We start from the raw sequence: 15,594 nt of genomic DNA on the forward strand, positions 1-15,594 counted from the left end.
GATTGAGATACTTAATATTACTAAGATTTCAGTTCTCTCCATATTCATTGATAGACTCCATATAATTCCAATCAAAATCCCAGAAGGTCATCTTTTTTATGTTAGCATCGTAGATATTGATAAACAAATTCAAAAGTTTTATTGAAATGCTAGGGACATAGAATAATAATACAAGACAATATTTAAGAAGACAAAGAGGATTTATAGATTTCGTGACTGAGAATGAAGCTGAAATGATTAAGTCGCTGTGGGTATTAACACAAAGGTAGGTAAATAGAGCAATCAGAGAAAACAGAGTCCAGAAACAGACCCCCACATGGACAGCTTTTGATTTTCACGGGGAAACTGCCTTGTCAATCAACTTCGCCCCCCACCCCAATTCCAATATGTGTATGGGGAAAAATGAACTTGCCTCCCTAGTCCGCAATTTCATTTGGGGAAAATCGTAGGCATAGGTCTGAAAGTTAAAATAACCGAGCTCCAGAATAAGGTAGTAGCACAGCTTCGTGATCTTGTTTTAAGAAAAGACTTCTTAAATAACTACAAACCACTAACCATAAAAAAATTAGGTAAGTGAGAACTTACTAAAACTAGAAAATGGCGCCCATCAAAAGCCAACGTTCCGCACGGGCAGTGGGGGGCTCTGCCCTGGAGCAAGGGTCTGCGATCCGCCTGCACCCGGTCCCTCATCCTCTGAGTCCCAGCCCCGCCCACGGCCGGAACCCATTCCCCCCCACCCCCACCCCCGCCTCGCGTGGAGACTGGGACAGAGGTCTGCTGTCTCACGACAGTGCTTTCTTCCCCAAGTCTTCAAAGGAGCCCCTCCAAACAGCAAGGATGAAAGATTTCATCTGAACGTGGAGGACACACGCAGGCCAGGTTCCACGTCCAAACGAGACCCATTCATCTAGGGTGCATGGACTTGGCAATCAGACAGCCATGCATTCAAATTCCAGGGGCAGAACTTACTTGTTGGCTTCAGACAAATCACCATGTCCTTCCGGATCTCCTGTTTCTCGTCTGTAACAGGACAACCACTTAGCAGTTTGTTTTTAATGATTAAAATATCAAAACCTCTTCCATGAAACATTCATTCCCACAACGCTGATAGTTCAAATAGAAGCTGTTGCATTATCAAGTACGATTCAACAGTTCTGAATAGAAATTAATTTTTAACTTCAATGCAAGGAACATTATAAATCTCCATGGCGGGGCTAGGATATTCCGTTTCCTGCTGCACCTCTGACCCATGGAGACACTGTCCCTGGTTCAGGACTGGGGTTGCATGAACACCCTGGGAGAAATGATGACATAGGACAGGACAGACGTTTCAGAATGCTGTCTGATTCTCCCGTTATCGTGATTACTGCTAACACGTAGTATTGGGTCATTAATTTTGACTTCGCAGCAGCAGCACTCATACAAGAGGCCCGAGTCGGAACAAATCCATGTTACAGTTAAAAATTCATAGAGCATCACTTTTTCCCAAACAACAGTTTGCGTGTGGATTTGGCTTGGCACGTCTCTGAATTTTAGAACAGAGGGTTTGAAGACAGATAGATCCCTTCTCCCCTTGCTAATTAGCATGATGGGCTGTTGAGATGGGACCGTTCCATCAGAGCAGAGATGATGCCCCCGCTTTTAATTAACCAGACAGGGACTCGGGCTGCTCCAAAAAGAAGAGTCTGGAACATGCCCGCTCGCCGGGTGAGTGATCACAGAAGTCAAAGGAAGCGCGTAGCCGCGGGCTCTTATTTTCTATTTAGCGCCTTGGACGGCAACAGATTTACACAGAGCGCTTTGCATATTTATAATTGCCTGTGTTTTCTTGAGACGGGGCTGGCTAATGAGCACATGGGCAGAGGAAGTCGTGCCTGCGCGTGGTTCTTCAGCGCCAGCCTTTCCTTCCACGGCCTCCCCGCTATTATTCCTGAGGAAGTTTGATCCATTGTAGTTGCTAGGTGACGGGCGAGTTTCCATTATTCATGAGCGCATCCTTGCAGCAGACAACAGCCTCTACGTGCCAGCATCTGGTTTGCACGCTGTGGCCGGGGCCTTGGACCACTGCCCTCTGGCTCTCGGCCCTGCCAGTGTCCCAAGGTCTCCAGGCTGGTTGGAGCACCAGGAACAACCCAGGCCTGGGGGTCTTGCCCTGGGCGCTTACGTGCACTTGTCCCCCTGTAGAAATCGGGGCCAGGCTGTCATTCCTGTTGTCTTTGCTGGTGGGAGGCCAAGCTGAGCTCCACAGCTTCCCCTTCCAAGACGATCTGACTCCCTGGCTTCAGTCTCCCATGAAAACAGAGCCACTGGGATGGACGGTTTGTCACCGGCCCTGACTACCTGACATCGACCCAGCAGGCATCTGCTGAGCATCTCGCTACCAGGCTACGGGCTGAACTCTGGAGACACCGAGACAAACGTGCGCTGATAGCGTCGCACGGCCTGGAGCCTTCAGCACTGATGTGAGCGCCGCCGAAGAGGTCAGAGGGGGCGGCCGGAGTGACTGCCGCAGGACGCACCCAGGAACTTACGCTCAAGCCGAGTCCCGAAGTTTGAATGCCAGTTGGGCAGCTGGATAAAGAGTAGGCGTGGTGCTGGGTGTGGAGAGAACCCCACATGCAGAAGTTGGGGGCTGGCTGCGTGAGTCTCCGCGGGGCGCCGGCCGGGCCGCGTATGGGAACAGAGGGCCGCCCCACGGTTGGCGGCAGCAGCGCAGGAAGCCGCAGCGCCCTCTGCAGCAACCCACCCGGGGCGCTCAGCGGGCTCCCCGGCAGCAGCCCCACGCGGCCAGGTCTCCCCAATAGCTGGCCGCTTGCCCAGTTCTAGCCCCCGCTTCCAACCTAGGACCCACTGGAGGAAGCCCAGTCCCCACCCCTGAACAGTCCCCTAGGAGGTCCTGCCTGTGGCTAGCCCACCTCCAGCGTCCCCAGGCCAGCCGTGGCCACTCAGATGCCCTGCCGTCCCCCGCCCCTGCTAACGGGTCCCCAGCCCTCCGCCTGCCGGGGTCCCTGCCACATGCCAGGGACAGCAGCCAACCCCTTGCTGCAGCCAGGGCGGCATAAACAGCTTCCTTCGTTCTTACTTAGATGCTCTCCATTTATTTTCACGGCACCGAGGCGTAACACTATGGATTTGGTGTGACAATGCTAAACGTGCCCACGTCGTGCGAACAGCAGTGTGTTCCTGCAAACGTGCACAGGCGTGAGTTCACAACCGCCTCACACACAGGTGTCGTCGCCGGCTTCCCAATGAGAAGAAACTACGAGGTCGAGCGGGGCGGAGTCACTGGCCCAGGGTGACAGAGCTGGTGAGGGCCTGGAGGGCACGGGTGGCCCCAATGTCACCCCCGCTGCACGGTGTCCCTGGCAACCTGCCCAGGGCACCCCAGGCAGGGCCGGGCACCCCAGAGCTTCGCGCTGGGACACAGGACAACAGACTGGGGTCTGAACGCTGCATCGTCTGGATGCAGGCGCAGGGCGGGTACGGTCACCGCGCTGTGCTCGCCACACCGTCACGCCTGCACTTCCTGCCCTGCGTGGCCTGAGCGTCCAGCAGGCTGGCAGCCAGGTGCACCGGCTGCAGGGAGCAGGCAGATGTGACGGTCTCTGCCCTCCCACGGGGCCAGACCTGGGCAACGTCCTGGAATTCACTTCAGAGCTCGGCTGGAAGAGGGTCAACATTGTCAGTCACGCTGGGTTTGTGCCACGGCCTGCAGATGGCCCCACGGCTTTGGGGGTAGGGGGACGGGAGGAGCAGAGCTAGGGCTTTGGAGGGAAATAATTCTAATGAGGACGGTGTTAAGAGCAGCCAGCTCATGGCCCGCTCCGTGCCAGGCCTTCAGGTGTGACTGCCCCCACTCCTGTCCCCAGCCCCAGCTACGGCTGCGCTGCTCAGCCCGCCCTACGGAGGACAGCACCGCCGCTATTGGCGGTGCCCAGCGTCCACGGCTCCTGGACAAGCGCTGGGTCACAGGGCTTCATTTAATGCATGCGAGAACCCCGCCAGGGAAGTCCTGTGGGATCCCCATTTCGCAGATAGACAGCCGGGGCTGGGGGCTCTCGGGGTTGGCACACAATCACACCTGTGAGCGGGTTTGAACCCACATGGAGGTGACTCCGCATGACCTTCAAGAAGTCTTGGGGGGGAGGGGGAGGTCGGAGATGTGGGGGGCTTTGGAGATTTGCTCTCCCACCCTCAGCCTGCAGAGGGTCTCTGCACTGCACTCCGGGAAGACCTGAGTGACACAGGGGGACTGTCTTGAGCCGTGTGGCAGAGGAGACCCCAGGCACGCATGAGTTGTCACTACTGGGGATCGCTGCAGCCCTTGGCACACACCGTCCCCTCATATGTACCCTCGTGACTGCTTCTTCACTGAAGGGTTCCGCTTTGTCCTGCCCCAGGGTTCTCTGCCCTCCCCGCCTGGGAAAAGAGCAGCTCTGGGCACTTTCCTGTCTCCTGGGCTTCTTTTGACCAACATCTTGACATCCTACATCTCCATCACCAGCTTTCTTATCTGTCTCTCCTGGAGGCGAGCTCTTTGATGACAGGGACCATGTCTCTCGTCTCTGTGCCCCGAGCGCTGAGCAGAGCCCCCAGCACGTGGCAGGTGCTCTCTCACACACTGAGCTCACAGCACTAGGGGTTTGAGCAACACGAAGGATCAGCGGCTGCTGGAGTTTCAGGTTTCCGTGCGAGGCTGAACTGTCCTCCCAAACTGGCTTCACAGATCAGTTATCTGGAGGGTTCGAAGTCAGATTTAAAGACCATTTTTTATTGAGCCGGAAAGGAACTATTATAATAATGGTCACAGACATTGTGATGAAGTGACATTTTAAGGGCATTGTCGGGACGCCAGGCCCCGAGGCAGAGAGGCCTAGTGTGACATTATCCAACTTGCTGTCACCTGGCCTCCAAGGACTCCACGGAGCCTTGCAGCTGGTTTTAGCGGACATCTTCATTTTAAAAAGAAAGAAGACCAAAGGCTAGACAGGGAGGTCCCCCCACGCCACCCAAAGAAACACAGCAGGTAAGCTCAGAGAAGAGCGGGGCCTGCGACGGAATCTCACTCCTCGTCTGTAGGACAACGATCCCCAACACCTGGTGCAACAGGCATCACCCCCACATTCCCGGTCACCCCCCGATATTCACCTGGCTCCTGGCGGGAAAAGGTTATTATCCCCCTGTTACAGGGGAGCAAACTGAGCTGAGAGAGTTTCATTAACCTGCTGGAAGGCCAAGCAGCTAGAAGCAGGAGACTAAGATGATTGCATATAGATGACGATATATGTCGGCCGTAGGCCAAAAAAATGCAGTTATCTATGTTACATACACATATACATGTGTAGAAACACACATACACGCACACCTTTAAGTGTGAACAGATGTAAACAGTAAGGTGCCAGCACCCCGCAGTGGCCACACCCAGCCTGGGTGTCCGTCCCGAGCCATCGGCTATGGTTGGGGTGCTGGTTGCGGCAGGTGCACCCCCCTGAGCAGGGGCCGTGAGCGGAACTTGCCCCTGAAAGGGGCAGGTGCAAGCGGGAGAGGCCCGGCTGTGGTGGGAATGCTCAGAAAGAAACGGACCGCGACGGCCATGCCCTCACCTCGTGCTCCCGAAACAGGGTCCAGCATCAGGCATGCTGTGCTCACGCTCACGCACAAGGGAGTGAGTCGGTCGTGGGCCATCCCCGGCCCTGCTCCCTGGGACCTGTGGGAGCCCCGAGCTGTGCAGAAGTCTCTCTTTAGCGTCAGAACACAGAGCCCACGTGGGAGAGAGCAGGGCCGTCCCCTGAGCCCCAGAAAGGGGAGATGTCGCTCAGGGGCAGAGGGCGGATTTCTGGGAAGAGTCCACTCAAAGGCCCCTGGGGGAATATGTCCCAAATACAGCAAATCAACCCTCCTACCACTCCTCTGGTTGAATGTACCTTTTCCTGGTATCCGTAATAATGCCTGTGCTGTGGTGTTTCAGACCACACACACCAGGCAGTCCCCGGAGCTGGGACCAGGCCGCTCAGAAAAGGGCCACCGCCGTGGGCAGGGGTCATTACCCCCACGGTCCACCAGAGGGCCTACTCTTGTCAGGAATCAGCCCTGGTGGGAAGGGGCCCCCCTTCCTGCACGTGGCAATATGCAGCTGCCTCTCTGATGGACAGACGGACAGATCTTTCTCCTGCTGTCCCCCCTCCGCCCAGCTGTCCCCTCCACACTGCCTTGGCTTCCAGAGTGAGTCTAGGGGAGGAGCTCCATTCTGGGGAGGCAGACCAGGGTCATGGTCCCAAACTGGCCTTGAGTTCCCCGGGGACCTGGAGTCACCTGCCTCACATCCTTTCTCAGGGCTCATCCAGCTTTTGGGGGCCACTGCAAACAGGCAGAGGCAGCTCCATCACTCAAAAGTAACAGGAGGAGAAGTTGGCTTTTGCTGAGCACTGACCATGTCATACCAGGCCCTTGAATTTCAACAGCTTTAACCCTCACGGGATGCTGCTGTTGTGACGGAAAGGCAGGACAGACACTCCAGGTTAGTGATGGTGGACGAACAGGCAGGGCCCAGAGCTCCACCACTGAGTGGAGCCTTCCCGTCCCAGACAGCTGACAGCTGAGGAGTGGTCACAGGCCACCCAGCCCCGGAGCCCAGCTCCCTGGGTCAGGCCGCCCTTCACACGGCAGATCCGGAGAGTTCCCAGCCTCCAATACTTTTGGTGAGCCGGTTCTTCAATAGACAGACAAATGATAGATCAATAGAGCGACAGACCGAGAGATCGACAGACAGTCTCATTGGTCCTGTGTCTCTGGAGAACCCTGACCGACACAGCCTCCCACTTGGCTGGGCTCTGCCGTCACCGTCCTGAAATTCTCAGCAATTTTACGTTTGTGCTTGTGTTTCCTGAGTGACGTCGGATGGCTCCATGGAGCAGGTGTGTGCAGAAGCCACACACTGGGTGCCACCCCCGCTGTCCCCATTTGCACCCCACGGCGATAGGAACGCCCGGGCCCGGGGCCCTGGGAGCGCAGCGAGACCCCCGGGGAGCACGGTGGGTGCCCACGTCCGCGCCTGCGTTAGAGAGGACGCTGAACTTGCTCCGGACACAGAAGGCGGGCGCTGGCCTCCTAGCAGCGTGACGAGCCGCGGCCCTGGGCGCATCCTTCTGAGTCCTGTCACTTCCTTCCCGGTCTGAGGCCACCACTGATGCCCAGGGATGGCACGGGGGCCGAAGACTGAATGGCCCCTCTTCCTTTCGGCCCCTCCCTCCTCAGGGGCAGAGGCAGGGGCGCTGGGGGACCTGAGCTTGGCAATATGCGAAATACAGGCGCAGAGTTACTTCCGTGCAGCGTCCCCATCGCCTGGGGACAGCAGAACACAGATGCGGGTCCTGGAATGTGGGCAACTGCGCGCTGGTTAAACGCTCCCACCTCAGCATGGGGGCCAGTAGAACTCACGCCGGCAATGTGAAATTTTAATTTTAATCTCTCGTCACTTCGAATGACATTGGAGAGCAAATCAGCCACAGTGAGAACTTGAGAGACTGTGGAACAAAGGAAAACATTTTCTATCCCAGGACCTTACACAGCACTTTTCCCCCGGCTTTTTGAGAAAGGTACTTGGCACTTCCGTTTTGTCCTAGACCTTGACTGTCACTTAGCCGATCCTGAACAGCATATTTTAAAGTTGAAAGGGAATCTGGAGGATTTTATTCGAACCCTCTCGTTTCACAGACGGGGAAACGGGGGTGGGGGAGGGCATGGCTCACGCCTCCCGCTCACCCACTCGGGCCGCGTTCTGCGGGGCTTTTCCCAGAAGCGGCCGTGAGCCCAGGACCCCAGCCCGACCGGCATCCTCTGAGGGCCCATTCTGAGGGGCAGAGGCTGTCTGTTTCACTGCTTTCTGAGGAAGTCCCTGAAACCCTGCCCCAACAAAGCCTCTTCAGTCATGTGAAGGCCCATGCTGTGAGGCCCGTGGCCCATCAGACACCCCTCATTATGGCCGACACAATGCAGGGGTGTCCCGCCCTGCCTGGAGTCCTGGCCTCATTCACTGTATTGTACTCAGAGAAAGAAGGGCTCCTTCAGCTACGGAGAAAAGGGGGGGCGCGTCCTGCCCTGACATGGGAGACGCTGTCCACCCTGTGGGTCACGCTGCCCTCACTTTCCCACGGCTCCTCCCTTCAGATTTGGCCTCACCCTATGGGCTTTGAATCTGAAGGTCATGTCCAAGGTTGATCTGTTCAGGGCATCTTGGATCAGTGGAAAGAAAGGTGCTTCTCTTGGGGAGGGGACAGGGCTGTGGGGACAGAAAGCTGGGCTTGGCTTTGGGGGAGGGTCACGGGGGCTGGGAGGCAGCAGGCCTGGGCAATATTCTGAATGGCTCAGGTTTATAGAGGTGCCGCCGGCCTTCCTTGAGAAAGATGTTTCCTACAGCGCTTTTCCTCCCAGACCGAAGCCTTGGTTGTTCTGACCCTCATCAAATCTGCTTGTTCACTCCTTAAAATGCCCCCTCCTCCTTCCCTCTCCCACCTGACCAGACTCCTGCTCCTGGCGGCGCTGGGACAGTGAGGAAGAGTGGCTGCCACCATGCCTGGCTCTGGTTCCCGACCGCCGCGTGCTGCTGCGACCGGGTCTTAATGGCTAGCCCCGTGCTGGCACCAGGCCTTAGCTCCAATCCGTGTCTTATAGACACGTTTCTTTTTTCAAAGCAAACTCCTTCCTCAGTGTGGGTGCTGGCCTCCTGATGCGATGGAGAATTTAGACGCAGGTTCAAACTCTGGACTTGACCTGCCGGGCCTTCCGTTGCTCGCACCTCTGGGGGTTGTTGGGAGGAGCAGGTGACTCGGACCTTCCACATTGAAATTGTGGGGCTGGAGGCTGTAAGTCACCTTGAAATGTCCCCAGGTGATCCTGAGACCTAGGAGTTCTGGAACCGCCCATAAAAGAGACCCACATTCGCCTGGCAAAGGGGCTCAGAGGAGAGGCAGGGTAGGGGACAGGTCCTTATGCTTACATCTCTGGTTCTCAGAGGCTCCGTGTATAAAAACGGTAGCCTGAAGGAGGAAAAGCTTCCGATCCTCTGTGAGCCACTACTAAGGTAGGTAAAGAAGAAACCCCAGGGGGCCAGCGGCAGTGAGGAGGGAGGAAAGGCAGCCTGTAGGGCGTTCCAGGGCCCTGCCTGGTGCTCAGAGAAGGGAGGAGCTTCTCTTTGCAAACTCAGAGCCCAGGCTGCCAGTTCCTAGCATGAGCTTCTGCATCTACAGAGGCAAAGGATGCGCAGTGCCTGTCCCTCCAAGTCCAGAGACCCACGCGTCGGAGCCATGCAGGGGCTTTGTCCAGGGCAGATGGCTGGGCTCGACCCCAGACCTCTGCGCTACCGTCTCCTGAAGGTCTCAGTCAAGTCTGACACCCACGCAAGATGGAAGGCAGATTGTCTGGAGTTGCCCAGGCCTTTCTTAGCTCTGACGTTCTAGAGGACCTAATGTCTCTAAAAGGCGCCGCTGTAGTGCAGAAAAAAGCAGAACCTGTAGCGCCGTGAATGTATTTGATTTCATAAAGCCTGTTTGGCTGTGCCTCTCTTTACTAATGTATTATAAGGTACCCACAAATAAAAATCTTAAAGCGGTTATAAAAATAAACAGATGTGACGTGTGTACAGGGAGGCAGAAGACCCAGAGCAGCGAAGACAATACTGAAGGGAGAGAACAAAGTGGGAGGAGAGACAGCACCCGACTTACAGATTGCCCGTGAAGTGACAGTGGTCAGGACAGGGGTGCCGGCCAGAGAACAGGCACAGACATCGGGGGGACAGAGGAGAGAGCCCAGAGGTGGACCCACAGAAATGCACTCCACTGCTCTTTGCCAAAGGCACCAAGGCAATACACGAGGGCAAAGACAGACTTTTCAACACATGGCGCTGGAACAGCTGGGCAGCCACATGCAAAAAAAAAAAAGAAATAAAGGAAAATGGATCTAGACACAAACCTCCCATCCTTCATAAGCAGTAACTCAGAGTGGATCACAGACCTAACCATAAAACACAAACTCTACAATTCTGCAAGATCGCACAGGGGAAAATCTACACGACCTGGGGTTTGGCGAGGCCATTTCAGATACAAAACCAAAGACGCAATCCATGGAAGAAATAATTGATAAGCTGGACTCCATTAAAATTAAAAAAAAAAAGTCTACACTGCGAAAGACAAGATCAAGAGAACGAGTAGACAAACCACAGACTGGGAGAAAACATTTACAAAAGACACATCTGATTTTAGAAAAAAGGTTACCTAAAATACACAAAGGACTTTTAAAACTCAACGATGAAATACCACGACACAGTGAAAACATAAACAAACGACTTACAAAAGGGCCCAAGATGGTAACAGACACCTCGGCCAAGAAGGTGCACAGATGGCAGGGGAGCGCACGAAAGGGCGCTGCACCCCGGCCCTCGGGGAGGTGCGGACCACGGCCACAGTGAGGCGGCCACGCCCGGGCACCAAGCACACCCCGTGCCCGCGAGGCCGTGGCGTGGCAGGAAGCTCCCGCGCTGCTGGGGGGGACGCAGACGCTGTCGTCACTTGGAGAGAGAGTCCGGCAGTTTCTTACGGAGCCGAACGACCTCTCACCGCATGACCAGCCACCGTACTCCTTGGCATTTACCCCAAAGAGTTGAAAACTCCTGTCCACAGAAAAACCCGCACATGAATACGTGTGGCAGCTTCGTTCATCATTGCCAACACCCGGGAGCGGCCAAGGGGCCTTCAGTGGGCAATGGACAAACAAGCCGTGGTCCATCCTGACGACAGGACATTATTCTGTCCTAAAAAGCAAGGAGCTGCTCTCCGTAACAAGACACGGAGGAACCTTCGCTGCATACGACTAGGGGGGCGGAGCCCATCTCAGAGGGCTCCATGCTGTGCGGCTGCAACTCTGTGACCCCTGTGGAAAAGGCAGCACTGCGGGGACAGCAGCAGGTTCGGGGGTTGTCAGGGGCGGGGGGCCGGGGCTGGAGGGGTGACCCGGCTCGCACGGAGGATGTCAGGGCGTGGAACTGCTGCCTTTGGCACTGTAGCGACGGACACGTGCCATCACACATTGGCTCACGTGCACGGAATGTATGAGAAGCACATGGTCTGAGGTCAACTCTGGACTCTGGGGCATCGCGATGCGTCCCCAGAGGCCCGCAAACTGTGACAAATGCACCGCTCTGGGCGGATGCTGACAACGAGAGGCTGTGCGTGTGTGCGGAGCGGGGAGTAAACGGAAGTGTCTGTACACCCTCCCAATTCTGCTGTGAACCTAAAACTGCTCTAAAGGAAAAAATAAATGGCTCTAAAGAATAAACATAAATCAGATACAATTAATAATCCGCCGTTAGAGATCAGGGCTCCGAAAATTTGATTATGTAAAATATGGGGTCATATGGGGTCATGTCAAAGCAAACTTAAAGAAAAGCAGTGTTTTCAGCCGTCTGAGATAAAGTTAAACAAGGTGGTGGAACTTAAACTATAAGCAGCCGCTGAGCACAAGCAGCAGCGCATCGCTATGCGCAGGGAACACCACCCCCGGAGGAGGGTGGGGCCCGCGGGGACGCAGGGGGCAGGGCTGCGCCCCCTGAGCAGGGGCCCATCACCGGCCTCCCCGCACGCGTGTGGGCTGGGCTGCCCATGTCCTCTCCCATGCCCAGGCGTGTGCTCTTGCTCGCTCTCAGCTTCACCTGCGCCCCGGGCGTGCGCAGACCTTCCTTCTCAGCCTGGGGCCTGCTAAGGGGGCCGTGACCGACGTTTCTGAGCGCCGACTGGTGGCTCATTTCACACACGGGACGCCATTCACGACAGGGGACAATGCCCTTGAACCCCCGTTACGGGGTCACCACCCGGGGCAGGGAGGACGGCCGCACAGGGCCCAGGCGGTGCAGCCACGGAAGGGGCTGAGCAGGGATGGAAGTTAAGTCTCCACGTTCGGCCCCGTGGCCTGCGAGGAGATGACGCTGTCACTTCAGGCTTCTCTCCGAGACTCGGAATGGCCCCCGGCCCCGCCCTCCTCGCCCAGGGAGCCTGTGGGCTGGGCCAGGCCCCCTTGTGCCACCTCCCACCCCAGCCCCCTTGCGCTCTGGAAGTATTTCAGGACCCTCCCGCACTCCCCGCGAGGGCGCTAAGGGCGCAGCAGCCGGCTGGGCGTGTGAGCACAGGCCGTTGGTCGTGTAATTGCTGGGGCGGAGCCGCAGGGCCAGGACGACGGGCGCTTGCCGAGCAGATGGGGAGGACCGGAATCCCTATAATACACACACAGGCATGTAATTTAGAAAAGTGGCTTTGTTTTTCGGGAACAACAGGGGCGAAGAATGCCACTCCATGTAGTCAGGGTTGTCTCCGGAAAGCGCAGACACTCATTACAATGGTCCTCCGCCCCGCCTCCGTTGCTGCTCCCAGGCGGCCCTCTCAGGACTGCGGCCCTGTGGGCCACCCTCATTGGCTCCTGACCCTGTCTCCTCGCCCTCCGGGCTGCCCATACGTGGACACACACTGACCTCTGGGCCACAGCGAGCACTCCCCAGGAGCGGGCTGTCCAGCAAGTCTTAGCTTTTCTCACCTGCACAGTGGGGACAGTGGTCCCCTTCCCACGGCTGCTCATTCAGTCCCATCCAGCAGGCACACCTGTCCCCTGGGGGATGGCAGTGCTGCCAGTGAGCTGCACCCGCTCACCTACAGAGGGGCCGCATCCAGCAGATGCTCCCTCCCTGTGGGTCCTTCACATCCTTCTCTCCCGAAACCCGTTGTGAATCACCTCATGTCTCCAAAGTCCCCTGTGGCTTCTGACCACACACGGTCAAGTCCGTATTTCCTCATTTGGCTCTAATGTTTAAGATGTCCAAGAGAAATATATCTATTAAAATTTACATGATGCACACCTTTTGGCCCCCGACGGCCACTGCTAGGACCCCCACTCACAAACACAGGCACAGGACAGAGCGAGGCCCGCGCACGAGGGTACTGAGCGCAGCATGTGGTACCTGAAACGAGAGATGGGAATCACCACCTATGAGCAGAGGGGGCACGAAGGAGCTGGCGGCTCTGTCACTCTGTGACACGCCCAGGGACGAACAGCTGACGTCGGAGGGAGAAGGTGCGAACCGGTGGGATGCAAGGGGGCCGTTCCCGGCGCAGGGAAGGCAGAGCTGAGTGAACAGACAACATAACCAAACGACGAAACAGGCTGTCCGCATCTTCCAGAGCAGGACGGGTCTGGGTCCGTACCAGAGAGAACACCTCCCCGTGAGCAAAAGATGCTGGGAAAGCGGCACAAGGGTCCCTTCGATACGTGTGTTTGGAAAAAGCCAGGGAGAGCCCTGCTTTGCCCATCTGTTTTATTCCCCCCAGTGAACACTACAGCACGGACAGAGCCACACAGGAATAAACTCGGCCCCCCGGGGACGGCCCTGCGGCCCTGGCCAGTTTTCACGTTTACCCACAATGCTTCTGCGAGCACCCGTGGGTGTGTGTCTCCGAGGATGAACAGCGCGCTCCTGGAATCAGAGCCGCCGTCATTCTCACAGACGCTGATTCTGGTTGGCCTTGCTCTCTGCACCCCGTTCAGCTGATTCCTAAAGCCGGGCACAGCTCAGCCTCTCCCACCTCTGGACAGAACAGGTGATGCCCTGAAGCTCCCGCTCCTCACCTGGACGGTGGATGTGTGCGACCCGAGGTGCCCTAGGAAGATGAGGGCCGAAAGGGAAATTCCCTGGCCAGGCAGTCACGCCCCCACCAGGGACGCCCGGGGGTCCTAGGACGGGACTCCGCAGAGAGGAGGAGTCGTTGGTTTGACTTCTAAAACAGAAAGCCTGGGCATGGGGTTCACACTCGGGCCAAGAAGCTGGCCCAGGAGTGGCTAAGTGGCTTTGGCAGCGTCTGTCCGGTTGCATTATTCTCACTGGACAAGGGGCAAGACTGTGGAGGAAGGGGATTCTGAGTTGCCAGGAAACCAGAATTTGATTTCTCAGCAGACGATTGCAACTACGTTTTCAGAAACCAGAGAACCTTGGTGACGAGAAGGAAGCTTTTAAAGTCATGGAGAAGGATATGCACGTCTCTAGGAGAAGACAGCATGAAGTGTGCGGTCGGGCGGGCCACACCGGCAGGCTCCGTTCCTAGTCGTGGAAGGAGGGTGGGCGGCCACGGCGGACGGAAGATCCAGGGCTGTCCGGCGGTGTGCCTGGCACCAGGCACTTTCCTGACAGCCCCCGGGGTCTGGCTTCTGGCCGGGAGACGGACAGTGAGCACACACATATAAAATGTGCCATCAGACAGCACCACCCCTGCAGGAAGCAGGGGGATGTGGGGCTGGTTTCGACGGTGATTTTTACGATTTCTCTCTTACTGTGGTAAGAACACGCAACGGGAGAGCTACCCTCTGAACCAATTCTCACGTGCGTAGCACCACGCGGTTCACTGTGCGCACGCTGTCGCCCGGCGGACCCCTAGCAGGTGCATCGTGGAGCCTTTACTTCTCCGGAACAGCAGCGCCCGTCCCTTCACCTTTCTGTGACTCCCATCCTTTTTAAGTTCTCCCTCGGCGCATCTGAACATGCCAATGATGTCTGATTTAAAACCTCCAGGCGGCCAAGGGCAAGTCATTGAGAGTGGGGCTTCCTTCCCACGCTCGTTCATCTTTCCCTCCCGGAGTCACACATTCCAGAGGCGCTGTGACGCCTGTACACACTCTGCACCACACCTGGGGCGACAGCGGTGGACAGACAGGTAGTAGATCCTACTGTCCTCGTAGATATTGCAGTCAAATAGAAATGCAAGAAATGAACGAACTTTTAAAGAAACATAATGACAAATTTCAGTAAGTGGGGATGTGGTATGTCAGAATTATAACCCTCAGGAAAATGCCCTGCCCTGACCCCCAGATTGTCACTGGGCCATGTTATGTGGCCCCATGGAGGCCAGGTTATTGGGGTGCGTCTACTCTAATCACATAAACCTGAGAAATCAGAGAACCTTCTCTCTGGTGGCGCAAGAAGGCAGAAAACGACAGCGTGAGGAGCCGTCCACTGGCCTGGACAAGGAATAAGCCGCCGCTGCCACTGGGGAGGATGACGTCTGGAAGCCACAAGCCCGCCTGGATGCCAACAGGTAGGGAGAAGACAGGCTCCCGGGGCTGCAGCCGCAGGAATGCGTGAGCCCGGCCAACCACCCAGAGGAGCTGCCACAGGCTCCTCCCCAGAGGCCTCAGGAGGAAACGCGTCCTGCCAGCCCTGATCTCAGCTTCATGGAACCCTGAGCAGAGCCGTGATGGAGAAGACAGACTTCGTTCCCAAGGAGTTATGGGCCCACGGCACTCATCATGATCAGGGATAGAGCAGGTGACAGAAATGGGAAGAAGCTGTCACAGTGGGACGCTGGCTTCCTCTTCGGTAAATGCATAGCCATGCATCCTTGGCGTGTGACACTCTATGCCCATGTTTTCTGTCTCTGTTGAAGACATCTGAACAGTGTGTCATCCTGGCAGAGACACAGCCAGAGGGGGAAGGGGGCGAGCCAGAGGGCATTCTGGAATCATCTTTGCAGACCACTTGGCTCGTGACCTCCAGCCTTGTGGCCTCTC

Source organism: Furipterus horrens, unplaced genomic scaffold (assembly GCF_987537825.1).
Source record: "Furipterus horrens unplaced genomic scaffold, mFurHor1.1.pri manual_scaffold_7, whole genome shotgun sequence".
NCBI classification, from domain to species: domain Eukaryota; kingdom Metazoa; phylum Chordata; class Mammalia; order Chiroptera; family Furipteridae; genus Furipterus; species Furipterus horrens.